Source organism: Narcine bancroftii, chromosome 3 (assembly GCF_036971445.1).
Source record: "Narcine bancroftii isolate sNarBan1 chromosome 3, sNarBan1.hap1, whole genome shotgun sequence".
Lineage (NCBI taxonomy): Eukaryota > Metazoa > Chordata > Chondrichthyes > Torpediniformes > Narcinidae > Narcine > Narcine bancroftii.
In genome coordinates, this window is record NC_091471.1 from 46,319,327 (window position 1) to 46,346,470 (window position 27,144).

General features: G+C 40.9%; 1 protein-coding gene across 4 annotated transcripts in view; it reads left to right on the plus strand.

Moving 5' to 3' along the window:
* Nucleotides 1-27,144, plus strand: part of LOC138757131 (WD repeat-containing protein 7) — a 686,960-nt gene that overhangs the window by 547,698 nt on the left and 112,118 nt on the right. The window lies entirely within an intron of this gene.

The following is a 27,144-nucleotide window of genomic DNA, read 5'->3' on the forward strand; positions in this document are numbered from 1 at the left end:
CATGTGTCTTCCTCTGTCTGTGTGCGTTTCCTCTGGGTGTTCCCGTTTTCTTCCACATTTCAAAGATGAACAAGTTATGTGTGGTAGGTCATGTTTAAAAAATCTTGTAGAGTTTTTTGAGGAAGTTACCAAGAAGTTTGATGAAGGAAAGGCTGTGGATGTTTATATGAACTTTAGTAAGGAATTTGACATAGTTCCACATGGGAGGATGGTTCAGAAGGTTAGGACACTAGGTATACATAGAGAAGTTGCAAACTGGATTCGAAATTGGCTGTGTGGGAGAAAACAGAGGATGGTAGTGCATAGTTCCTTCTCAGATTGGTGGCCTGTGTGCGTCAGGAATCTGTGTTGGGACTATTATTGCTTGTTATCTATATAAATGACCTAGATGATAATGTGGTGAATTGGATCAGCATATTTGCTGATAACACAAAGATAGGAGGCGTAGTGGACTGTGAGGAAAATTTTCAAAGCTTGAAGAAGGATCTGAACCAGCTGGGAAATTGGGCCATTAAATGGCTGATAGAATTTAATGCAGATAAATGTGAGATGTTGCACTTTGGAAGAGTGAATCAGGGTAGGACGTACACAGTAAATGGTAAGCCATTGAGGAGTGCGGACAAGCAAAAAGATCTAGGAGATCAAATACATTGTTCCCTGAAGGTGGCATCACATGTGGACAGGGTTATAAAGAAAGCTTTTGGCATCTTAGCCTTTATAAATCAAAGTATTGAGTATAAAAGTTGGGATGTTTTGTTGAAGTTATTCAAGTCATTGATGAGGCCACACTTAGAATATTGTGTGCAGTTCTGGTCACCCAACAGCAGGAAAGATATCAATAAGTCTGAAAGAGTGCAGAGAAGATTTACTAAGATGTTGCTGAGTCTTCAGGAGTTGAGTTAGCAGGTGAGGATTATACTCCTTGGAATGAAGAAGAATGAGGTGAGATTTGATAGAGCTTTATAAGATTATGAGGGGTATTGATTGAGTAGATATGAGTAGGATGTTTCCACTTTGATTGTGGGAGGTAAATATGAAAGGTCATAGCTTTAGGCTGAAAGGGGAGAAGTACAAGGGAAACGTTAGGGGAACATTTTTCAGTCAGAGAATGGTAGGAGTGTGGAATGAGCTACCATCTGATGTAATGAATGCAGATTCAATCTTGAGTTTTAAAAATATGATGAATACATGGATAGGAGTGGTCTGGAGGGTTATGGAATGAGAGCAGGTCAGTGTGACTAGCTAGTTTAATTGATTGGCACAAACCAGAAAGGTTGAATAGTCTGTTTTTCTGTGCTGTAATGTTCTATGGTTCTATGAGTTAGTAGGTTATTGTTCACATGCATGTATCTGGGCAGCACAGTCTCATGGGCTGGAATGGCCTTTTAGCACCATGTATCTCTAAATTAAATTAAAAACTGAACATGCTGGAAATAATCATCAAATCAGGCAGCATCTTTGGAAAATAAATAGTTAATAGTTCAAGTGTCTCTTGCTCTGATCGCCATTGACTGCATTTAATTTTTTTGCTTTGTGGCATTTTCAAACATTTTAATTTTTTTTTGTTTATCTCATCCAGTATTATGAATACTTCTTCCTCCACTACCCATCAGCATTGTCACCCTTGTTTGTATATATAGTTAGAGTAAGCCTTTTCACACCACAGTGTAAAATGAAGATTCTTGGGAAATTTTCCTGGGAACCCTCCCATAAACTTGCGGTGTGAAAAGGTCGGCCCGGGAATTTTAAACGAGTCCGGGGTAGGGCCACGGCCCCGGAAAATTTTCGCAGAACTCCTTCTCCTTGCAATGTGAAAAGGCAAATGGCCAAGCAGGGGAAGCCTCGTGATGTCAGCACTTGTGTGCTGCGTCACATAGGCAATTAAAATTTAAATGAGAAGATACCTACTTCCTGAAACAGCGAGCCGCTTTGGCACGTCGTGATGGCAGCACAATTCAAAATGAATGGCTGTCCTCGTTAACCATAATGCTTCCCGCAGCTGGATGTCACAGAGCGATTCCAGCTGCGTGAGGGATTATGGGAAATAAAGTTGGCCATTCATCCAGCATTGTGCCACCATCGCAATTTGCCGGGGTGGAGAAGGGCACGGGCCAGGGGGGGCGGGTGTGGGGGTGGGGTGGGAGTGAGCAAGCAGCTGGGCGTGAAGACGAGTGACTGACGGACCGGGGGAGGGGGGGACATACTCTTACTCTGGTGAGCGCCTAACGCGTAATCAGAGGGCAAATTCCCGGGAATTTGGACAGTGGTGTGAAAGACCTTGTAGGTCCTGAATTCCCAGGAATTTCACCAGGACAAAGTAGGGTCACCAGTCGCCTGCAGCTAATGTATTTAATAAGGACCCTGTCCACAATTTCTATCCAGTCATTGGTTATCAGTACTTTTTTTGGTTCCTTGTCGTCCCTACTCTCTCCTTGACTGCCCTATTGTTTTTTTATATACTTGAGAAGCTAAACATCTGTAGATATTATTTTGATGGTAGTGGGGGGGGGGGTATATTGAAGTATTGATGATTTTAATTATTTTAAAGCATTTTGTTAATCTTGACTCTAACGTCAGGAAGGTGAGATCTGCTCAGAAGTGCGGAATTTGATCTGAAGACAAATGCTATAATGTATTGGGAAGTACAATGTAAAGTGATTATTTTTCATTAGATTATCTATAGAATGCTAGTTTGGAAGAAGGTGCAATGGAGACTATCTGGTGGCTTTTTCTCAATGGCTTTCTAAAATAATTTGTGATTTTTTTAATTAAAAAATGTGATGCATTATTCAAGTATAATTTAATCAGGAAGTTGTGCAATGCAAGAATGAATTCTTAGTGTCAGCAGTACTCTAGATTTTAAACCCACTCTATTGAGCATTATCACGTTATTTTATTGCATCAGAGCAGAAGCTTTCCACTTGGCTTTCAACTCAGTCACCCCACCAATTTTATAGCCCTTCTTGTTATTAAAAAAAAAAATCCTACTCATTTAGCACTCAGAGGAATAACTTCTGTACTAGAAACATTGAACTTTTCTTCTAAATGTGCCAATCAACCAGACTGGCAGTGAGAATGAGATGTTTCTTCATCCTTTGTCTCCAACAATGAGTAATATTCATGAGGTGTCTGTTTTCTGGTTATTGGACAGAAAGAAAAGAGTAGCAATAAACAAATATTTTGAATGTTGGCAAGCTGTTCTGTATGTTCTACAACAGGGATAAAAGCTAGAGCTCTGACTAAAATGTCATATTTCCAAGTTTTCTGATTAAACAAAGCTAGGTGAGATTGTGTGTGGAGAAGAGAATATAAAGAGACTTTAAGGCTATATAGGCAAGTTCAGTGAGCAGGCAAGGACAGGCAAATGCAATGTTATGTGGAAAAATATGGAGTTATCCACTTTGGCAGTCAAGACAAAGGCAAAGAGATTGGTTAGTATTGATGAACGTGCAAGTATAACAAATGATGAGGAAAATAAATAATATATTGACCTTTACTACAAGGGAATTTGACTACAGAACTTAAAATGTCTTCCTATATTCTCTTTTTCTTTGGCTTGGCTTCGCGGACGAAGATTTATGGAGGGGGTAAAAGTCCACGTCAGCTGCAGGCTCGTTTGTGGCTGACAAGTCCGATGCGGGACAGGCAGACACGGTTGCAGCGGCTGCAGGGGAAAATTGGTTGGTTGGGGTTGGGTGTTGGGTTTTTCCTCCTTTGCCTTTTGTCAGTGAGGTGGTCTCTGCGGTCTTCTTCAAAGGAGGTTGCTGCCCGCCAAACTGTGAGGCGCCAAGATGCACGGTTTGAGGCGATATCAGCCCACTGGCGGTGGTCAATGTGGCAAGCACCAAGAGATTTCTTTAGGCAGTCCTTGTACCTTTTCTTTGGTGCACCTCTGTCACGGTGGCCAGTGGAAAACTCGCCATATAACACGATCTTGGGAAGGCGATGGTCCTCCATTCTGGAGACGTGACCCACCCAGCGCAGCTGGATCTTCAGCAGCGTGGACTCGATGCTGTCGACCTCTGCCATCTCGAGTACTTCGACGTTAGGGATGAAAGCGCTCCAATGGATGTTGAGGATGGAGCGGAGACAACGCTGGTGGAAGCGTTCTAGGAGCCGTAGGTGATGCCGGTAGAGGACCCATGATTCGGAGCCGAACAGGAGTGTGGGTATGACAACGGCTCTGTATACGCACCATTTCATCAGATGCAAGGATCGACAATGAGATAGACAACAGACTCGCCAAGGCAAATAGCGCCTTTGGAAGACTACACAAAAGAGTCTGGAAAAACAACCAACTGAAAAACCTCACAAAGATAAGCGTATACAGAGCCGTTGTCATACCCACACTCCTTCCTATATTAGGACCATGTAAAATCGCACTTTAGGTATCATGTACACTTTTGGCCTCCGTATGTAAAGAAGGATATACTTGTAAAATACTGGACTGGTTCCAAGTATGCCTTGTGAGGAGTGATTTAGGAGAACAGACCTGTTTTCACTTGAGTTTAGAATAAGACTAAATTGTATTGAAATCTAAAAAGTGCTTGTCAGAGGACCCTGCATTCAGACTAAGATGAGGAATTCAAAACCAGTAGTCACTATCTCACAATAAGGAGTAGCCACTTAGGACGAAGCTGAGAAATTATGTCTTCAAACTGAGGGTGCTGAATATCTGGAACTTTCTCCTATGGACTGCTGTCCTTTCAAAACAGACCATGATAAGTTTCAAGATATTCGTATTGTGTGTGTTCTTATCGCATAAAGTTAAGCGTAATAGTCTTAATGAATATAGAGCATAGAACACGACAGCACACCATACAAGATTTTTTAAAAATAAATAAATTGTGAAAAAAAGAGAAAAAGTGAGGCAGTGTTCATAGTTCATTGTCCGTTCAGAAATCTTATGGCGGAGGGGAAGAAGCTGTTTTTGAAGAGTGTGTGTCTTTTCCTGAGCCTCCTTCCTGATGGTAGCATGGGAAAAGGGCATAACTGGGTTGTTAGAGTCCTTGAGGATAGATGTTGCCTTATTGAAGCACTACCTCTTAAAGATGTTACTAATGGAGGGAAGACTAATGCCCATGATAGCAATGGCCAAGTTTACAACCTTCTGTTGTCTATTCCTGTCCTGTCCATTTGCAACTCTATACCAGACAGTGATACAACCAGATTGCTCTCCATGTTACAGCTATAGAAATTTGAAAAAGTGTTTGTTGATATACCAAATCTCCTCAAACTCCTAAAGAAATATAGTCGCTGGCGTTCCTTCTTCATAATTGCTTTGACGTGATGGTGCCAGGGTAGGTCTTCAGAGACATTGGCACCAGAAATCTGACATTTCTTGCCCTCTCCACTGCTGATCCCTTAATGAGGACCTATTAAAACTGCTCACAATCTTTCTGATGGGACTCTCTCTAAATTTTGCAAGATGTTTCTGTGGCATTCACTTCCACATCCTTGTTTAGTACAGTCATGAATGTGACATCACTTGGAACAGTCAGGAAAAGAATTCAAAAATATTTTCAGAAGGATGAATTTGACATTCAAACTTAACATTCTTGGAAATTTTCTAAATGGCTTATTTTTAATTTAGAAACCTCAATGCACTGCCCTATTTGTCTAATTTGATTGTAGAGAAAAATACCTGATTTGCAGTGACTCCTCAATGTATTTGTGGAAAATCTACCTACAAAATGAAGTCTATTGTTGGGAGGGAAATATGTATTTCATGAATATAATCTTAAGATGTTCTGATGAGATGAAGTCATCCTTAATAATTTTCCTTTTGTTGCTGATCTGAAGTATCTGTAAAATTAACAGCCTCATTTGAAAGATAAATTCATTTGTGAAGGCAGCTGTAATAGTTAATGCTGTAATTTATTTTAATGTGATATATTGATGAATATATATGGAAGGTCCCCAATGAACTTTTGGAATTCAAATTTATTCCACTCGAGAGGATGACCTGTAAGTCATGAGTGCAAAGTCATGTGAAATACCAAGGTCTTCCTCTCAAATGCCGTCAATGTTGCATGCTGCTGTGCACTTTATATCTAATTCTGCTTGAGCTTGAAGTTTTATAAATAAGAAGGAACAAGCCAAGACCTTTTAATTTTAGCCTCATCAAAATCTTAATCTTTTGGCCTATTACCACACGGCCCCACCCTGATTCTCATAACTTTTGCAACTTTCTTTTCACACTCCTATCCATCATCATTTGTTGTTCCTTGTGGCTCCTGCACAATCAACATTATCCTTGATGTTGCTGTGATAATCAAGGCTGAGTGCTTTTGGCAAGTGGTTTTTCATGTAATTAAGTAACAATGATGTTATCTTTTTTAAATCTTTTTGCCAATGTTCCTACCTATTAACCTGGTTTACACTGGAGAGCTTCTGTCCCACTGTGTAATTGGATCATGGATTTCCTCACCTCCAAACCACAATCAGTGAAGAAACTTCTCCACAACCTTCATCAGTACCAGAGCAGTAGAGGACTGTGTTCTTAGCCCACTGCTCTACTCACTTTACACCTAAGACTGTGTGGCTCAGTACAACAATAAAACCATCTACAAATTTGCCAACAATATCACAATAGTGGGTTGTGTAAAGAAAAGAAATGTTTCAGCATACAACATAGAGATTGAAAACTTGGCTGAATGGTGCACTAACAACAACCTTGCACTCAATGTCACTAAAACTAAGGAGCTATTTGTTGACTTTAGGAAAGAAAAGCCAAAGATATACAATACAGTGATCAGTGGGGGATCAGAGGTAGAGAGGGTGAGCAAATTTAGCTTCTTGGGAGTCACTATCTCGGAGGATCTTTCCTAGACCCAACACACCAATGGCATCATGAAGAAAGTACATCAGTACCTCTACTTTCTCAGGAGTTTGTGGAGGTTTGGTACGACACCAGAAAACATGGAATATTTCTATGGAGGTGTGGTGGAAAGTGTGCTGACTGGCTGCATCATGGTCTGGTATGTATAGCCCTCCAAAAGGTAGTAGACACAGCCCAGGACATCACAGGCAAAACCCTTCCCACTATTGAGTATGTCTACAGCACACATGTCAAACTCTGGACCGCAGGCCAAATTTGGCCCGCGATATAATTATATTTGGCCCGCAAGATCATTTCAAAAATGTATTAGAGGTGGCCCGCCCTGCAGCGAGAGCCGATGCTGTTTTTTGGTAATGTCACCCCCACCATCCTCCCCCTTCATTGCACGTCCTTCCCCATTGTAACACGAGAAATTGTAACACGAGAAGTCTGTCAATGTCATCAGCCGGCAAGCCGGTTGTAAGGCTCCCCGCACAACCAGTCACTTCTCCCACCTGTCGAGTGGTGCGACGGATGGGCGAGCGCCTGTAATTTCCAGTCGGCGCGACGGACATGGCAGGCTGCGCACGGCCCCCGGGCAGCGCGAGCCCCACGCGACTGTCACCGGACGGCCCTTCCACAGCGCGAGCACACTTCTCCCGGTCGCCACGGCCTTCAGCGCTTGCACCTGCGCGGACCCCAGGGACGGCTGGTTTGGCCCTGCACGTGAAGAGAGAGATGGTGGCTGTCCGCAAAGGCTGATCGGCAGCGCGCTGGGCCTGAGTGGGTGGGTAAGCAGGGGTGGGCAGAGGGTGTAGGTGAGGAGTAATGGGCAGGGGAAGTTATGGTGGTGCGAGGGGCAGTTAGAGGGAGGGATGAGTAGAAGGAGGGGTGGATAGGGAAGAAGTAAAAGGGGAGGGACAGGGCAAGTAGGGGAGAGACGGGTAGAGGGAGGAACAGGTTGAGGGGAGAGGCAGTAGAGGGGCATGTATAGGATGGGGTGGGTAGAGGCAGAGCGAGTGGAGTGAGGGGTGAGTAGAGGTTGGGTAAAGGACTGGTCAGGTAGAGGGATAGTGGGTCGAGGGTGAATAGAGGCCTAGAGCCTGAGGAGTGAGCAGGAAATGCTGAGTCCTGATGCAGGCCAAAATGGACACAGCCTGTGAATGCTGACTACATCTCCACAGGGACCAAATATGTTTCCCTCAGGTCAAGCAAAGGGTGAACTTGAGCTACCTACTCCTGACCTGTAACATTATCCTCCTAAAATTATATCCTAAAGTTTAACATTACATATGTTGAAAGAAGAGAAAACATCCAGATGTTGTTGAAAATTTTCAATAAATATTTAGTTCGGCCCTCGACTTAGTCCAAGTTTTTAATTTTGGCCCTCCGTGAATTTGAGTTTGACAACCCTGGTCTACAGGGAACACTGGTGTCGGAGGGCAGCAGCAATCATCAAAAACCAAAACCACCTAGCACATGCTTTGCCATCAGGAAAGAGATAAAGGTTCCACAAGACTCACACCACCAGATTCAGGAACAGCTGATACTCCTCCACAGTCAGACTCCTCAACAACAAAGTCAATCAGAGACTTATTTGAGGACTCTTACTTGTTCACATCATTGATTTTTTTGTTTACTCTGTATTGCACAATCTATTTGTTTACATTCATTACCTGTTTACAGTTCTTGTATTTGTTTATATGTTTACACTGTGAACAGTTTTTATTTGCATGATCAATTAGTGGTAATTCTACCATGCCCACAGGAAAAAGGAATCTCAAGGTTGTATATACTCGGACAATAAATCTGAAATCTGAATAGTGTTTGAAGCCAATCCCACATCAATGTAGAATTTTAATAGGTGTTTCATGTTTCTCTTTTTGAAGTCATGTAGTGCAAGAAATTGCCCCTTCGACCCACTACGTTTATGCTGACCTTTTTGCCCATCTGCACTAATCCCATTTTCCTGTTTTAGGATATATACTTCTATGCTTTCCCTATTTAAGTGTCTCTCAAACTGCCTTTTAAACATAGTAATGGTAGACAATAGGTGTTGGAATAAGCCAATTGGCCCGTTGAGCCAGCACCGCAATTTATCAGATCATGGCTGATCTTTCTCTTTCAATAACCACTCCCAGCCTTATCCCCATAACCCTTGGCTCCCCTGCCCACAACGATTTATGGCGTCACTTCCAGATATCAACCACTCTCTGTATAAAATAAAATCCTCTTAAATCCCATTTTAAACTCACTCCTTCCTCTCACCTTTAACCTATATCCTCTTGTTTTCATTCTACTCCAAGATGGATTTTACTCCTACCATGAGAAATTGAATATCAACCTTAACAATTCCCTTGATAATCTTCAATCAGGCCGACTTCAGGGAGAACAAGCCCAATCTTTTCCTATAAGCAAGTCCTTAATCCAAAATACCATGGGATGGATCATCCACTGTTGAGTCCACTGTTGGTGTAAAATACCCCACCTTACTTTCTCAAATCCAACAAAATCGATTGAGTTGGAGACAGCTCAGGTGGCTGTTCCACAAAGCAGAGCATCGATGACTGATGACTCAGTCTCAGGTAATGGATCCCAAAGCCCAGCTTTCAGATTACTGTGATAACATTTTGGTTGCTTGGTGCTGCTAAGGTCTCTTTAAATGGCTCTGATAATCAAATGGATTTAAATATCTTTAAAATAAATTCTTATTTTCCAGTATTTTAATATACTTTTAAAAAGTTAAAGTAAAATAAAGGAAGTCAAACCATTTTGCTTTCCAATCAATTTTGATGACTCATTCAAATGAAAGGGATCACATCATATATATCTGCCTGCTTGATGCAAGTTGTTGTCTGCCCTTGAAGTCAGAGGCTGACATCTGACCTTCCACTGTGATAACTGCTTTGAAAAATGCAAAGGTGTGGAAATCAGAGATAAGGTCATCCTTGCACCACTGAGGGTAGGTGAGATACAAACCAGAGGACATGGGTTAAGGGTGAAAGGGGAAAAGGTTAGGGGGAACATGACGGGGAACTTCTTCACACAGAGAGTGCTAGGAGTGTGGAATGAGCTTCCAGCTGAAGTGGTAAATCTGGGCTCAATTGTAACATTTAAGAAGAATTTGGACAGGTACATGGATGGGAGAGGTATGGAAGGCTATTGGTCGGGTGCAGGTCAGTGAGACTATGAAAACAAATGGCTCGACACAGACTAGAGGGGCCAAGATGTTCTATTTCTGTGCTGTAATTGTTCTATGGTTCCCCACATAAATGCAGGCAAAGTGTAACATTTTCACCCGATATCAAAATCGCAAAAGCAAAATGTGTAAACACTAGAAATGCAAAACAAAAATACAAATTGTAGAAAATAGTCACATGAAATGGCAACAGAGAAGAGAAAAACACAATTTGCTTTACACAAAAAAAATGATAGTCAAAGCAGTAAAACAAAATCTTAACGAACACAAAAAATGGCCTCCTAGCAAGAGGTACGTCCCTGCTGGCATGGTGTCCCTTTACCTAAAATTTGGATGCCACCATGTCTGCAGTGAGGTATTCTTTGGCTAGGCTTCACGGATGAAGATTTATGGAGGGGGTAAATGTCCACGTCAGCTGCAGGCTCGATTGTGGCTGACAAGTCCGATGCGGGATAGGCAGACACGGTTGCAGCGGTTGCAGGGGAAAATTGGTTGGTTGGGGTTGGGTATTGGGTTTTTCCTCCTTTGTCTTTTGTCAGTGAGGTGGGCTCTGCAGTCTTCTTCAAAGGAGGTTGCTGCCCGCCAAACTGTGAGGCGCCAAGATGCACGGTTTAAGGCGATATCAGCCCACTGGCGGTGGTCAATGTGGCAGGCACCAAGAGATTTCTTTAGGCAGTCCTTGTACCTCTTCTTTGGTGCACCTCTGTCACGGTGGCCAGTGGAAAGCTCGCCATATAACACGATCTTGGGAAGGCGATGGTCCTCCATTCTGGAGACGTGACCCACCCAGCGCAGCTGGATCTTCAGCAGCGTGGACTCGATGCTGTCGGCCTCTGCCATCTCGAGTACTTCGATGTTAGGGATGAAGGCGCTCCAATGAATGTTGAGGATGGAGCGGAGACAACACTGGTGGAAGCGTTCTAGGAGCCGTAGGTGATGCCGGTAGAGGACCCATGTTTCGGAGCCGAACTGGAGTGTGGGTTTTACTCCATCCACGATCCCGAAATGACAGCATTCTTTCTCTCTCCACAAATGCTGCCTTATCTGAGCATTTCTTACATTTACTATTTTAACATATATATTTGAGTTCATCTTTAATAAACTATGAAATATGTTGGTGTCTCATAAGGTCATGAGAGGCATTAGATTTTTTTTCCCTTTGGGACTGTACAAGGACATCTTTTAAATTGGTTTCTGAAACTTCATTTATGAAGCTGTAGACAATTATGTGGCCCAAACAGGACCAAAATTCTGGTTACAACACTTGGCATAAATCCCAGGAAAATTTACAGAAATGCAAAATAAAAATTTCACCCCCAAGACTGACAGTATCCAAGTTCCCTCCAAGTCAAGTATCATCCTGACATGGAAATATATGATCATCCCATTATCATCTCCAGTTCCAAATCCTGGAACTCCCTACTCACACCGCGTTTGGACTACTGCCACGAGAATGACAGTAGTAGCTTGAGATCACTTTCACAAGAGTTATTCTGGATTTCCGATAATTGTCGTTCCAACAAGATCCCTATCTTTAAAAAATGAATGCAATTATCTCCAGCAGACATCAGCATTCTTGGTTCTTTTTCTGAGATCTAACTTCATGTTTTTCATAAAGACCAGAAGACCATAAAATATAGGAGAAGTAGGCCATTCAGTCCATCAAGCCCAGTCCATCATGAGCTGATCCATTCTCCCACTCAGCTCCACTCCCGCACTTTCTCTATTAATTTAGCATCAGTCAAATTAAAAAGTATTACTTTGTCTTAGTATATAATTTAAAAAATATTCAACTTGACTGGCATATGGTTGAAATGTTGATCATAAAATTATTGAGCTATAGAGCATGGAAATAGGCTTTTTGGCCCAATTCATTCCTGCCAACCAAGTTGCCATCTGAGCCAGCTTCATTTGCCTGCACTTGGTCTACTTCCATGTAAACCATTCCAATCTATGGACATATCTAAATGTCTTTTAAAGGTTGTAATTGTTCCTCTAGCAGCATGTTCTATATACACTCCACCTTCTGTGCGAAAAGATGCCCTCAGGACCCTTCTAAATCTTTTGCCCCTCATTTTAAAGTAGACTCTTTAGTTTTAGACTATCCCACCCTGAAGAAAAGGCTGTGACTATTCACTTTATTTAATCTTTTTGTTACTTCTGCTGACCATTATGAGGTGACTCCCTCAGCCTCCTATATTCCAGCCAAAAAAAAGTCAGCCTATCCTGCATCTTATTATACCTCAAACACTCCAGATCTGGTAACATCTTGGTGAATCTTTTATTTATTTTGTACCCTATCCAGCATAATGACATCTTCCAGTAACAAAACAGCCAGAACTGCACACAGTATTACAAATGCTCTTACCTCAAGGTGATAAAGACCATGATAACTCGTTCGATTTGACGATAAATAACTGTTGAAAATTAAGTCTGATTCAGAAATAATCCCATTATAAAAATAGGCCAGATTCACTTATCGAAAGGAAACTAGAATATTTTAAGTTTAATCATTTTTATCTTGATATGAGCCCCATCTATTCTGACCTAAAAAATCCTTGCAGCTTTTTCAATTTGGATATCCTTGGCTTATTGTTCTCCTGTGCCACAAGTTTGTAAGATTCAATGTATCAGGGGTCTTCTCGGAGTAAAATGTCCAATTTTAGTAACTCGGCATTGTTTGGATTGCTGCTTCAGTGCACCGTAATGACTGAAGTACAGAATGAACTAGGCTTAGGGGTTCAATGCATAATAGTTAGCCGTCATAAAGCTAACTGCAAGGTTCTAGCAGTTGGGGTGCGCCTGTATTGATCATCTGTGAGGAAAAGACGTTATTTCCAATTCGTACTGGCTTGTCTTTCGATGAGAAAGTCAAGGATCCAGTTGCAGAGGTGGGTACAGAGGCCAAGAATTTGTAGCTTCTTGACCAGCTCTGAGGGAATAATGGTATTGAAGGCCGAACTGTTGTCGATGAATAACAGCCATATGCATGAATTACTGTGTTTGAAGTAATCCAGAGCTGTAAATCTGAAATAATAGAAAGCAGAAAATGCTGTTAACTCACACCAGGCCACGTCGTCATCATGGCTATCCCTCATAGTCAAGGATAAGGGCCTTCGCTCCGTTAATCCACAGAGCGAAGACATTTGTGTGTGTTTTTGTTTAACATGTAGTTCATATTGCACTCCAAGAAGCACACGATACTTCACAAATCAACCAATTCCAATGGCACGAAAACTATGACGATTGGAGCTGCTGGATTTGTTGAAGCCTTCGTCCACCTTCTCAGCCATTGAGTTCAGAGTAACTTCATTCGCCTGTTCCACCATTGATGACTTGGTTGGATTGTTATTTATCAGGAACCTCATCCTCGACCTTACCGCATGGGTGACCCTTCCAGGAGCTTAGCTCCAAACGGCATTGCTCTTGGGGATCTCCGGACCACACATTGCAGCAAGGTAACAATCCATGAAGACTAGGCCAGGTAGCATCTTTGGAAATAGAATCAGAATCAGAAATAGAATTAAAGTCAACATGTCAGGTTGAACTAATGAAAGGTCTTTGACCTGAAACTTTAACTCTGTTTCTATCAATGGTGCTTGACAGACTGAGCATTTTAAACTTTTTTCTGTTTTACGTTTTTTTAATCTCTGGGTAAAATTCTTTTCATGTTTATTTATCACATAATTTCCCTATTTTTGTAGAACGAACATGGCAGCACAGTACAGGCCTTTCTGCCCATGATGTTGTGCCGACCGACAGTTAGATGTTCTTCCATTCTAATTCCGCCACATACCTTTCCTTGCCTGAGATTCAGCCAATGAAGTAATCTTTGCCCAAAAATAAGTGCACACATTGTGTAATCTAGCACCTTATTTAATGCACATTTTTTGTATTTTGAAACAAAACATCCTCTGGAAAGCTGCTGGATTTTGTTCTTTGTGTTACTGTGTCTCCTGAGCACACATCTGTGAAATTGAAAAATCTTGAGATATGAACCTGCAATTTGTGTCTTCTTTTCTTTACTCTTTACCTTCTGAACTCAACAGCATGGGAAATTATCTGTTTAAAGTGAATTATTTTTGAATGAAAAATTATCTTTGTAAATACCCTAAAGATTGAGGCTTGCTGTGTGTGCAAAATGCTAAGTAACAAATATATTACCATATAGCCTCTAGGAATCCAATGCAATTTTCTGGGTGATAACTTGTATAACAATTGAAAGTTCTTTTTCTTGTTAATTTGTAACTAGATTAAAAATGATACATTACATCCTGTAAGCTTACAGTACAGGAGAAAGGCAATAGTGAAGACTTTGGAATAGCAGATGTATTATGAAGTGTGCATCTTGCCCTTTTGCTGGCCTGCTGCGCTGTTCCCTTTGTGCTTGATTTACCATGTACACAATAAAATGCATACAGCTGCCTTGCTTCTGTCTACGATGTTAAGCATGCTTCACAAGAGAGCTTTTATGTTGAGCTCGTGGCTTTTTTTATTTCAATTCACATTTATTGACTAGAAAAACAGCAGGCTGTGTTCATCAGTTTATGTGCATTGACTGAAACGAATTTCAGCACCCTGGCCTGTCACAGCATTTGGGATAATCCCCCTAGAATCCGCTGCATTAAGCATGCTGTGTGGAACTGTCTACGTATGTGGCTAATCAGAGTTTTGCCAACGTCCTTCAAGAATGATGAGGACTCTCTTTATCTCTGTGGTATTTAAAAGAATATATAGTGGAAAATGCCCTCTTAATTTTTTTTTTCTAGTTGTACATTATAAATTTATGAAAACTGCTGTAATTCTAAACTACAGAATTTATTGTATCAAATTTTATAAAGGTTCATCTAAGCACTGCATGTTTACTTCATTTTAAGATGCAAGACCAAAAATGATAGCTCACTCTACGTTCCATACAATAGTTTCCTTCAGCTCATCAATTCTTTGACTGCGCTGCAGATTGCTAGGCTGGATACAGGTTATTTGTTATGGGAATGATCACTTTCTTTGACTGTTATGAACTTTTAAAATGCTCCTAAACATGACTAAAATATAATTTCATCATTTATGATGTTAATGGTGATATTCTTTCACATAGAATTGCAAACTGGAGTTGTTCTTGTACATAAGAGATCTCCTGCTCTGTTGGTCACAATTTTCTGAAGTTTTATAAGTACTGGCGGGCTGTAGCAAGCGTTATTACCAGGAGGTACAATTGACCTTAATGTATTTTAGAAATGAGAATGGATGAGGGAGGGTTTCGTTTTTAGGTGGAATTTCTTGTCCGATCGCTCTCCCTTGCAATCTTTGATAAGATATGTGAACAGTTATCAGCCGAGCTCAACTAAGAGAACCATTGTAATCAAGAAAATGACAGGCTTGGAAACTTGAGAGTCAACGTGGACTGTTTTCAGAAAAGATTCCTGAAGAATTTTGGAGAATTGTATTTTATTGTCTGAATTAATTAGTCAATATTTAATGATGGTCCTTCAACTTGAAAAATATTTCTGCATATTTCATTATTTAACAACCTGAGACTTTAATGCAAGAAAAATCTGAAGCTTATAATATTATATAGAAATGAATGACCTGAAAAGCCTTAAATTATCCACTCATTTTGCTGACTGACTAAAACATTTGCTATCGTGATTGAGATGATTCACTAGACCATAAGAACATAAGAACAGAAATAGGTTATTCAGCCCATTGAGTCTACTCATTATTCAATCATGACCCGATCTATTTTCCCACTCAGCCCCAATAACACTCTCCCAATAACCTTTGATTCCCTGCCTTAAATGCACCCAGCAATTTGGCCTCCACAATCGGTTGTGGAAAAATCCAGACCTGCATCACATCACTCTTATCAAAAGTCATTCCAATGATTAAAAAAAAGACTACTAATTCAACGTCATTGAAGGATTATAGAATGGTGGATTGGAGAAGACAAGGGCTGGAGAGGTTAAGGAGACATTGGGGTCAAACAGCATGGAACATACCCTCCAACTCAACTTGTCCATGCCAACCAAGTTGGCATTCTGGGTGAGTCCAATTTGCCTGCATTCTGACAATATCCTTTGAAGTCTATCCTATTCATAAATCTGTCTAAATGTGGCTTTTGAATATTAACATTACACCTGCTTCTAAAATTTCCTCAGATACTTGTTCAAGGTACAAAGGGAAAAAGTTGCCCCTCAGGTTCATCTTAAATCTCTTCCCTAAAACCTAAAGCTGATGCCCCTAATTCTAATTCTACCCTACGAAATCACTGTGCGTGTGAATTTTTTTCATGGCCCTTATAATTTTATAAATGTCTATAAGGTTACCCTTCAGCCTCCTAGCTCTGAGGAATAGAATCTCAACCAATCAAACCATTCCTCATTACACAAGCACTTTTTCCCCAACAACATCCTGGTATTTCTCTTGTGAAGCCCATCCAATTTATTAATGTCCTTCGAGCTGGACGACCAGAACTGCACACTGCACTTTAAGCAGGGTTTCACTAACTCCATTTATAGGTAAATCAGGCCCCCAACATTTGAGCTCCATTCTCCATCCAGTGAAAGCAACCATACCAACTGCAGCCTTCACAACCTTGCCCACCTGAGTTGCCACTTTCAAGGATTTATGCATAAGTTGAATTATGATGTTGTGGCCATTACAAAAAATTAGCTGATGTGAGGTGAGGATTGCCTGATGCAGGTACCAGGGTTTATAAAAGAGGGAACATTTGCCTGGAAGTGGAAGAGATTGGGGAGATCCTGAATGAATACTTTGCTTCAGTGTTCACCAGAGAAAAGGGTGAAGGTGAGGTCAGAATAGAACAACTTGATGTGCTGGACCATGTTGAGATTTAGAAAGAGGAAGTACTGGATCTTAAAAGTATTAGGATTGATAAGACCCCAGGAGTGGACGAGATGTACCCCAGGTTGCTACGGGAAAGGAAGGAAGAGATTGCTGGGGTAATGGTGATAATTTTGCATCCTCCTTGGCCACAGGGGAGGTTCCAGAGGATTGGAGAATGGCAAATGTGGTTCCCAAGTTTAAAAATGTAATAGGGAGAATCCTGGGAATTAAAGACCAATGAGTCAGTGGTGGGCAAATTATTGGAGAGGGTTCTTAAGGCCAGATTTAAGAGCATTTAGAGAAATACAGTCTCAGGGATAGACAGCATGGCTTAGTGAGGGAAAGGTCATGCCTCATAAACTTCATTGAGTTTTTTGAGGAGGTAACAAAAGAAATTGATGAAGGTTGGGTGAAGATGTGGTGTATTTGGATAAGGTATTTGGAGACAATCATTCAGAAAGTCATGAGCCATGGGATCCATGGCAGTGTGGATTCTTTCTTGGCTTGCATGTAGAAAGCAGAGAATAGCAGTTTATGAAAAGTATACTGCCTGGGGGTAAGTGATCAGCGTAGTTCCACTGAGATCTGTTCTGGAACCCTTACACTTTGTGATTTTTAAAAATGACCTGGACAAAGAAGTAGAGGGATGGGTCAGTAAGTTTGTAAATGATTTGAAGATGATTAAGGCCTTTCAGGTCATTCATTTCTATATAATATTATAAGCTTCAAATTTTTCTTGCATTAAAGTCTCAGGTTGTTAAATAATGAAATATGCAGAAATATTTTTCAAGTTGAAGGACCATCATCAGAGGTGTTGTGGATAGTGTTATAAGGTTGCTGAAGGTTACAACAGAATTAGACAGGTTGCATAGTTGAGTGGAAATGTGGCAAAGGGAGTTCAATCCAGATAAGTGTCAGGTGATGCATTTTGGAAGGTCAAACTTGAATGGTTTAATGGTAGGATATTTTTAAAGTGTGGAAGAACAGAGGGACCTGATGTCCAGGTCCATAGATCTCTCAAGATTGTTATGCAGATTGATAGGATAGTTAAAAAGGTCTATGGCATGCTGGGTTTTATTGGTCGGGGGATTGAGTTCAGGAGTCGTGAGGTAATGTTGTAGCTCCATAAACCTCTGGTGAGACAACACAGAATATTTTCAGTTTAGGTCACCTGATTACAGGAAGTATGTAGAAGCTATGTAGAGGGTGCAGAAGAGATTTACGAGGATGTTGCCTGGATTAGAAAATATATCTTATGAGGCAAGGTTAGCAGAGCTTTTGTCTTTTAAGGGAGGCATAGATACAGTAGATAGCCAGTACCTTTTTTCCAGGGCAGGAGTCGCAAACACCGGAGGATATCTACAAAGTGATGGGAGGAAAGTTTAGGGGAGACATCATGGGTAAGATTTTTACACTGAGAGTTGTGGCTGCTTGGAATGCATTACTAGGAGTGGCGATGGAAGCTGGAACAGTAGGGGCATTTAAGAGACTCTTTGACAGACCTGAATGAAAGAAAAATAGAGGGCAGTGAGATAGGGAAGGTTTAGATTTTTGGGGGGAGGTAGAGTATATATAAGTTGGCACAACATCATAAGCCCAGGGGCCTGTACTGTGTTGTTATGTTCTATTTTCCATGTCTCTCTATTTTAGAGTGCAAGCTCTCTCTAGGACCCTACCATGCAGCATACAAGTTCTACCCAAAACCTTTGATTTACTAGTGTTGCAACATTTAGAAGTTGAATTTTCTTGGGTGCGCATCCTTTCATTTCATGTTTTTTTCTGAGAATCTTCTATTAAATGTCATTCATTGGGACCATTGGTTAAATAAGGCTCAAAGTATTATGGAGAACCTTTTCCATTCAGCACATAGTATTTTTGACTCACTTCCATCAGGAAATTGGTGCAGGACCATCATCTGCCAGGTTGGGAAATAGCTTCTTACTGCAAGCTGTGAGATTGATGAACAATATTTTGTAACCAAGTAAATTATCCCAAAATATATATATATATATATATATTTATTTTTATGTATTTATGTGCTGTATGGGTGTGTGTGTGTACGCGTGTGCACTGTGATCTAGAAAAACATTGTTTCATCTGGTTGAATGTGTATTGTCAGATAATAATAAAAAACTTGAATTTTAGCTCGTGTTATGAGCCCAGAGGTCCGCAAAACCCAGCAGCAATTGAAATTCACCAAGACAAATGGTTACTTAAACAAAAGTTGCTTTTAATTATCTTTAAACATGAAAACAGGATCAAACTCTAACTTATCACTATTAACTTAACTTAACCCCCTTCTAATTCTAAGCGCATGTGTATGTAATGTATGTGTAAGTTCAGAAAAGTTCTTTGGTTCACTGTCCAATCTCACTTCTCATTCCTCCAAGTTCACTGCTTGCAGGCAATTCTTATACTATGCATAGAATTTAACATTTATAAAGTTCACCAGGCTTTGGTGCTTGAAAGATAAATGGTTACCACTCAGCAAGGTTCTTGTCAGTTTTCAGAGAGAGATTTGTTGCTCATTGGTCACCCACAACTGATTCCTTCCCATCAGCTACTTCAGTGTCTTGCCGAAGAAACTTGCCCCATCAGGGTTTTCCAGATGATAACCTCTTTCTTTCAGGTCACCACAGAGTTCTTTTTTTTTCTCCCTTATTTCAAGTGAAACATTATACAGTCAGACATCTCCTCTTGTATGGACTACAAGGGCTTTGACATGGCTGAACTAAGAACTCACAACCCATCTTGCCAGCTTGTTCTGTTCTATTCGCAGCTACTTCTGCTGGCTGTAATACTGTACAAGTGATCTCTGTCTGTCTCTCTCTCTCTCTCTCTCTCTCTCTCTCTCTCAGAGAAAACCACATGACCCTCTGAGAACAGCAAACTGCACTCAGACTGCGGCACTGGATCCAATCATGCGAGTTCGTTCATATGTTGCTTTCCAAAACAATAATCCATTACTCCACAGCATCTCCTCATAGGCATTCTTCAAAGTTTTTGCAAAGGCACCTGGAACCTAGACTGTTTGGCTTGAGCAGAGCTCCAGCATTTTAAATGAGATCTGTTTTGAAGTGTTTGTATATGACCTAATTTATGATATAATTTATCTCCTTTAAAATATATGTATATATAATATAAAATATAACATAATCTATCACACAAGCTTGAAAAAGATTTGGTTGAAAACCACTATCTTAGAAACTAGAGCTGTAACATAATTTGCATGGTCAACTATTGTGATATTGAATGCACTACAGGTGCTTATACCTTTATCTGTAATTCTGAAAACGAAACATTTTTTTATTGCATATACAGTATATTTTCAGGTGTTTAGCTTAGTTTGAGCCAGTTTAAGTTTGAAGTTTTACTGTATCTCTTACTTAAAAATGCAGGGATTATCATCCAGCAGAATTTAAGCAACTGTGCTGAAAGGGTATTTGACAATGGGAGTGGTTCAGGGAGAGAGCAACAGCGAGACTCGAGAGGGCAAGTGAGCAGGGAGAGAGCGGCAACATGGCTCAGGTGGGCGAACGGGGAGAGAGCGGCAGCACAACTCAAGCGGGCAAGTGGGGAAAGAGTAGTCTATTTTTATCTCACCTCATTTAACACCCTCCCATCCAACGCCACCGCGAACCCCCTCCCCCCATTACCTAAAAGTACTGCCATTTTAATATTATTCCATTATCCAAACAATTATGAAATCCAAAAAGTGTCTGGTCCCAAGGATATCACATAAAAGATTAAGCACATGTACTTGGATGGGATTGGAGATTCAATCATACCTCTCAATTGAACAAATGCTTGAAGAGGTATCATTCTATGATTCTATCCTGTTGCCAAAACATTATCTTCATTGACCAAATCTGCAAAACACCCTCCACCTCCATCAGATTCATTACCTCTATATTTTTGGACGGGATCTACTTCTCTATAATACTTTTTATCCTACAGTCAAGCTACCCTTGCTGATTTCAAGATGCATGGAAATGCTAACTATGTATGCTGTGGTATCTAGAACTAAAACTCTTCATTCTACAGCCTGTAGTTTAACCCACCCAAAACTACCCTCATTTCAACTGATATTAAGACCAGTATTTCTTACACAAGTAGATATCAGAAATACATTGTTCAATAGTTGAACCAAATCCATTAATGCTGCATAAAATTAAGACAAAATGCCAATATTTTTTTCGTAGTGTTTGCATTTCATTCAAATTTAAAATGAAGAGCCCATTTTTCTGCACTTGAGCTGATACCAATGAATTACGTACATCCTAAGCGTTGCATTTTGAAATGTCACTGAAGGGAAATTATTAAAGCACAATCCAACTTCAAAAAGAAAATATCAATGAAGACTAATATCACATCCAGTCTGTATCGTTCTTTCAAAATGAATTTAATGCATATGAATTATTTGAAGTGGCTACTTACATTTTAAAAGACAACTAGAAATCATGTCAAGACAAAAATCCAAACAATGAAAGTGCAATAAAAAGTAAAATCAGTAGGTTAAGCAAGATTTATTAAGGATGTACAGCATCATGGCAATTCAGGTCTTAAAAAATAATCTCTTTTAAAATAAACAAGAAATATTTGACCTGTAATAGAATGCTGGATCAATCTTGATTTTAATCGTAGATTGTTACAAGTTAGAAATTTGCCAATTAATTTCTGTCTTTGGTTTTCTCCATGTGAGCCAATTAGTTCAGCAACACTCTCCTCCGTCTTTAAATAATCCTCTGTTTTAAGCAACTAATTCCTCTTCTAAATAATTTATTGCCTGTGCCTGTACTTCCACAATTCAACCACCCTCTGTGCAAAGGATATTTTATCTCCCTTTCAGTTCTTTTTGAGATTGTTTTGAATGTGTTACGTCTTAAAAAATGGACATGTTATTTTCTTTGATAGATTGATCAAAAATGACTGTTGGAAACTGGAGCTGGTTGTGGACAGGATGAACAAAGGATTTAGCTGCGCAAAAAATATTGGGTTGATATTAAATTGCTGTCAATGGATGTGTTTAGCGCAAATACAAATTAAGATTTCTATTGTGTTTACTGTGCATGTGATCAGAACAAAATCTGCAGGTAATGAAAATGCCTTCTGTGGTTCTATGTGGCATTTAAACAATTCGATGCTGATCACTTTGTAATCAATAGCTGGAATTGGATGGAGCGTGCTGCCCATGTGCAGTGAACTGTTTGATGCTGCAGAATTGAGCAAAGCTTTTGTGAGATGTACAACAACAGTGATCCATGGTTTAAACTGAACTCCTTGCTGTAGGAGCAATCCGGTCACTGCAGTGATGAAATATGGCTGTCCTATGCATCTCTTCCTCCTGGTTAGGCAGCAGGTTGGAGTTGAGCCTCGACAGATTTGCAATAGTAGCAGCAAGGAGTGGGGATGAAGGCTGCCTCTCATAGCATTGCCAACCTGCTGAAAAAAGAAGACATGAGCAATGACACCCTTGGGATATTCTACTCTGTCACATGCTCTTCATGGAATGCGCTGAGAATCAGGAGTCCCCGTATTTCTTCCCCTGTTATTCTATCCTATGAAGGTTGGCAGGCTATTTGGCTATGAAAGGAATCACACCTCAAATATCACACCCATCACAACTCAATGGATGGCAGAGATTATTATTAAATTTCTCTTCACTTTAAAGTCCCAAGATACTTGAAGCAAGTGCATAAGAATTATATAAACTGTTACTCTAAATATTCAACTGTCCTATGAACCTCATCTTGAGTAAGAGCCCACATGTTTCAGTCCCATAAAATTGGTCATGGCCTGACTTTTATTGGTCAGAAATTAGCTTTTTTCCCCAGCAGCTATTTGGAGAGAGAAAGAGATGGAGACTCTATGATTCTTAATTTGTGTTATCTCAGCTTCCATCCAATTGGGGTTTAACCCTTTCTGGTCTAACCGATCTGTAACCATTGGCAGCCTTGCTCACCAAAGCCAAGCATCAATATGGTCATCAACTTACTATTGAACGATCCCAGCCTGAGATAGCAATCCTGACTGCTGCCATTCTCATCACCAGTGTCATGAGACTCAACGGGCAAGATGATGCAAAGTTAGAAGAATTTATTACCATCCATAGTGATGGTCAATCTCTCCAGCTCAACATCAGCTCCATTGACCACTATCTCTCTGGACTGGCACCTTGGAATTAGCTTCAAATTCCAGCCTCTACACCAGTGGTTTTCAAACTTTTTCTTTCCACTTACATGCCATAGGTGCTCTGTGATTAGGATTAGTAAGGAATTATTTAAAGTGGAATGTGAATGGGGAAAAAGGGTTACAAACCACTTCTCTAGACGCAATTATTACTGAAATATTTGGCTTGAGAAAAATTGTCATCGGCCCAAACAGTGCATATAACAAATCAATTAGGTACAATTAAAACAGTAGTTTTCAAACTCCTCCTTTCCACTCAAAAAACCTCCTTAAGTAATCCCGTACTAATCGCAGAGCACCTATGGCATAGGGATTTCTTAAGGTGGCACGTGAGTGGAAAGAAAAAGTTTGAAAACCACTGCTCTACATAACCACATGCTGACTTCATGCACTCTGGAGAAACTTGAGCTCCTTTTCTGCCTGATAGTCCATTTTCACCCATTATCACATGGGTGGAAATCTGTAATAGCAAGGATTTCATCACAAATGTAACAGTTTAAAATGGTAGTAAAAATATTGATGTTTTTAATTCCAAAACTGCATTAAACCTTGAATGTCAAAATAAGAATGCAAATACAGCTTTTGTAGTAATTCATCTGAAAGATGGCATGTTCTTTAATGTAACATTCCATTAGTCCAGTGGTTCCCAACCTTTTACTTTCCACTCACATACCACTTTAAGTATTCCCTATGCCATAAGTGCTCTGTGATTAGTAAGGGATTGCTTAAGGTGGTATGTGGGTGGAAAGAAAAAGGTTGAAAACCACTGTTTTAATCATTCCAAATTGATTTGTTATGTGCACAGTTTCATAACTCCAAAGGAAATGGGCCAAGGACAATTTTTCTCAAGCAAAATATTTCAATAATAATTGGGTCGAGAGCAGTGATTCTCAACCTTCCCTTCCTACTCACATACCACCTTAAGCAATCACTTACTAATCACAGAACACTTATGGCATAGGGAATACTTAAAGTGGTATGTGAGTGGAAAGTAAAAGGTTGGGAACCACTGCATTAGTCCATTGTTATCCACTTCCAAGAATCCTGTTTTTTCAATAGACAATAGACAATAGGAGCTGGAGTAGGCCCTTCGGCCCGTCGAGCCGGCACCGCTATTTTACAGATCATGGCTGATCACTACCATCAGTACCCCTTTCCAGCCTTATCCCCATAACCCTTAACTCCTTTGCCCACTAGAGTCTTATCTAACTCTCTTTTGAACATAATCAGCGAATCTGCCTCTACCACCCTCTGTGGCAGAGCATTCCACAGATTCACACTTCTCTGGGTAAAAAAATGTTTTCTCATCTCCGTCCTAAAGGGCCTACCCTGTATTCTTAAACTATGCCCTCTAGTCCTCGTCTCCCCCATCATTGGGAACAAGTAATCCGACTTCACCCTGTCTATCCCCCTGATAATTTTGTATACCTCAATCATGTCCCCCCTCATCCTTCTAAACTCCATCGGCTACAAGTCCAGTTTTTCTAGCCTTTCAGCATATGTCAACCCCGCCATCCCTGAACTAACCTTGTAAATCTGCGCTGCACACCCTCTATAGCTAGTATGTCCTTCCTCAAAATTGGAGACCAGAACTGGACGCAATACTCCTGGTGGGGTCTCACCAGGGCCCTGTACAACTGCAGAAGGGCGTCTCTGTTCTTATACTCCAATCCCCTCTTTATGAAAGCCATCATGCTATTTGCCTTCTTCACAGCTTTCTGAACCTGCATGCTAGTCTTCAGTGACCGGTGAACAAGTACTCCCAGATCCATTTGTTCCTCCCCACTCCCTAGCTTGTCTCCATTTAAATAATACTCAGCTTTCCTATTATTGCCCCCAAAATGGATAACCTCACATTTGCTTACATTGAACGTCATCTTCCATTCAGCAGCCCACTCCCCCAACCTGTCCAAGTCCCTCTGCATTTTCCTGACATCCTCCTCGCACCCCACACCGCCACCCAGTTTTGTGTCATCTGCAAATTTGCTCAAGTTATTAATAATCCCCTGATCCAAATCATTTACATAAATTGCAAACAACTGAGGACCCAATACCGATCCCTGCGGCACTCCACTCGTCACATCCTGCCATCCTGAAAAAGACCCACTTACCCCAACCCTTTGTTTCCTATTTCTTAACCAATTTCCTATCCATGTCAGCACCTTACCTCCAATACCATGCTCCCTGATCTTGCCCACTAGTCTCCCGTGTGGTACCTTACCAAAGGCCTTCTGGAAGTCCAAATACACCACATCCACTGGCTCTCCCAAGTCCACCCTCTTTGTCACATCCTCGAAAAATTCCAGAAGGTTAGTCAAGCATGACTTACCCTTAAGGAATCCAAGCTGACTAGCCCTTATACTATTATTTCTGCCTAAGTGTTCTGCTACTACTCCTTTTATGATAGACTCCAATATCTTCCCCACCACCGATGTCAGACTGACCGGTCTATAATTTCCCGTTTTCTCCCTCCCTCCCTTCTTAAAAATCGACACCACATCAGCCACTCTCCAATCCTCAGGGACCTTCCCCAAATCTATGGAACTTTGGAAAATGTCGACCAGTGCTTCCACAATTTCCATAGCAACTTCTTTAAGCACCCTGGGGTGCAGCCCATCAGGCCCTCGGGATTTATCAGCCCTCAGTCCCAACAATTTACTCACAACCTCCTGTTTCTGGATCCGGATATCCATTAGATCCCCTACTTCCCCAGGAAAGTTCCCCAAGTCTCTTGATACCACATGACCACTACCCCCTAACTGACCATAACCTACATCCTCCTTGGTGAAGACAGTTGCAAAGTATTTATTAAATTCCTCAGCCATCTCCTTGTTTCCGGTAATAATTTCACCCTTTTCCATTCTTAATGGACCAATTTTAGACCGAACCAATTTCTTCCTCTTCACATATTTAAAAAAGCTTTTGCTATCCTCCATTATATTATTTGCTAATTTCCTCTCGTACTCCATTTTCCCCTCTCTTATGACTTTCTTAGTTACCCTCTGATGCTCTTTGAAGGTTTCCCAATCCTCTAACTTCCCACTCCGCTTCGCTATCCTATACTTACTCCCTTTGCATTTGATATTACACTTGATTTCATTAGTTAGCCACGGCTGCCATTTGCATCTCCTAGAGCCTTTCCTCCGTTTTGGAATAAATTTGTCCTGAAACCTGTGAAAAATGTCCAAAAATACCTGCCATTTTTCCCCAGTTGTCCTCCCAGCTAGTGTATCTTTCCATTTTATTTTGGCTAGCTCCTCCCTCATAGCTGCATAATCCCCTTTATTTAACTGCAGTACAGATGCTTCCGACTTCCTTTCTTTTTCCCTTTCTAATTGCAGCTCAAAAGTAACCATACCATGGTCACTATTCCCTAATGGCTCCCCTACATCGAGGTCACTTATTAACTCTGCGTCACTGCACAGCACCAAGTCCAGAATCGACTTCCCCCTGGTAGGTTCTTCCACTAGCTGCTCCAAGAAAGTATCTCGTAGACATTCAATAAACTCAGTCTCTTGTGCTCCTGCCCCCGTCTGATTATCCCAGTCCACTTTCATGTTAAAGTTCCCCATAACTACTGTATTGCTACCACCTTGACATGCCACTCTTAATTCCTGATTTATACTTCTACTGATATCTAAGCTACTTTTCGGAGGCCTGTAAATGACCCCCATTATGGTACTCATGCCTTTACAATTTCTTAATTCTATCCAAACAGACTCTACCCCACCTGTTTCAATGTCTTTCCTTTCAAACGCCTGAATTTCATTTCTTACCAACAGAGCTACCCCACCTCCTCTTCCTAACTTTCTGTCTTTTCTATAGGACGTGTACCCGGGAACATTTATTTCCCAATCCTGCCCTTCCCGCAGCCATGTCTCCGTTACTCCGACAATATCATAACCTCCCATTGAGATCACCAGGCTCCACAGGAAAAGAACCTGCTCCTTTTCTCATCAGGGTTTGCCACCAAGAAGAGGCTGCTCAGGAGCAGGGAGGTTATGATGCATCTGTACAGGATGTTTGTGAGACTGTCAATGTATCATGCACAGTTTTGGTCACCTAGTTCTAGGAAAGATATGAATTGGAA